Raw genomic sequence first — 1,662 nt, 5'->3', positions numbered from 1 at the left:
CAGTTTTCTTTTCTAATAAACAGGAACAAGATTACCCTCACCCACCCTTCTCATAGTACTCTTGGCAGTTGGCAGTGCATTCATGCCACCACCAACAATAAAAAAAGAATGAAAATAAAATTTAAAAAAAATAAAATAAAATAGAATAATTGATATTAATGTCCATTCTCACAGCTATGCATCAAAATGACCTCAAACACACTTACAAAACAAGTAGACCAACAATAAGAGGTGTCTCGTACTCCAGGCAGTACTGTGAGATTCTCAAAATATGTCACAGAGGGTTGCCAATTTAAGGTAAATTTCTGGACTGAACCTTTTAATGTGAATTTGACTTTTTCTACTTTAAGAAAAAATAAAACATCACGAAACCACGAGGCCACCGCTGGTGGGGTAGCGGATTTCCAAACCAGTAAGATCCTACGACGGGCAAGAAGTGTTGTGAAGGCAACAATGTCCGATTGGACCCGAGTTCTTAATGCCTCACATAGTGTCGCTGTATTGGTGCATTTCTTGAAAGAAATGTTCAAAACGTGGTTTGGAGTCCGCCTATTTCTTCTTGTGAATGTGGAATTTTCCCAACAACAAGATTAACTGAATAAAATAAACAACATCTTGATCCTTCTCACTGCCATCAAAGCAAATCAGAATATCTTCATCTTTAAATTGAATTGATTGCCCTGTGTTAAAAATAGATAAAATGTTGAACATCAATCCAAAATATTTCAGTATACAGACCATGAAAGAACAAGTGACAGATTGTTTCTTCTTCTAGTTCACAGGAAGTACAAGAACATTCAATATCAAGTTTGAATCTCTTTATTGTCCCTTTTGCTGGATGTATTTTGTGCAGAATTTTAAAAGAAACCTCTTTTACTTCATTATTAAGACAAAATCCATTCATCTCCATTTAACCAGATCTTCTGCCAGTTCATTTCTCCAGACATTGAAGCCCAAAACAATCTTCCTGAGGGCAGAGTTACCTCTTGTGTACAATTCCTGATGTGTTTATTTAAACATTTATTCTTGGTAATGTCAATTCCCCCAAGGAATATACCCCTACTGAGTGGATTGATCCTGTCACTACTGACCCTCTAAGAAGGAATATACCATTTCTGAGTGGATTGATCCTGTCACTACTGACCCTCTAAGAAGGAATATACCACTACTGAGTGGATTGATCCCGGTCACTACTGACCCTCTAAGATCCTGCAGTACACATATCGACACAACATCAACAACTATTGCATATTCTCTTGGCGTGACAGCTAACTGGAACTTGGAGAGGAACTTATTATACTTTAGTAACTGCCCGTCAGCATTTTATAATCACAAGTTAACAGAAATTTTAGTCCACCAACTAAACAAAATACACATTTAGGGAAAGTAAAATCCAATCCAGATCCAATCCTTTTCTTCAATCAAATTAGTTAACCATTTCACCTTAAAAGTATTATTTAAGGTTTCAAAACTTAACACGTCTAGACTACCATGTCTTCCAATGTTGCACAGGATGTCTTTTCTTAAATAACGGCATCTGTTCCTTGAAATAAAGTTGAATAAGATTTTATCTAATTTTTTGGATATTTCGGAAGGGACGTTCAATGCTAATGATACATAGACAGATCTGGATGTTCCTTCAGCTTTAGATAACAAAACTCT

Source organism: Etheostoma spectabile, chromosome 7 (genome assembly GCF_008692095.1).
Source record: "Etheostoma spectabile isolate EspeVRDwgs_2016 chromosome 7, UIUC_Espe_1.0, whole genome shotgun sequence".
Lineage (NCBI taxonomy): Eukaryota > Metazoa > Chordata > Actinopteri > Perciformes > Percidae > Etheostoma > Etheostoma spectabile.
This window is presented reverse-complemented; position numbering follows the sequence as displayed.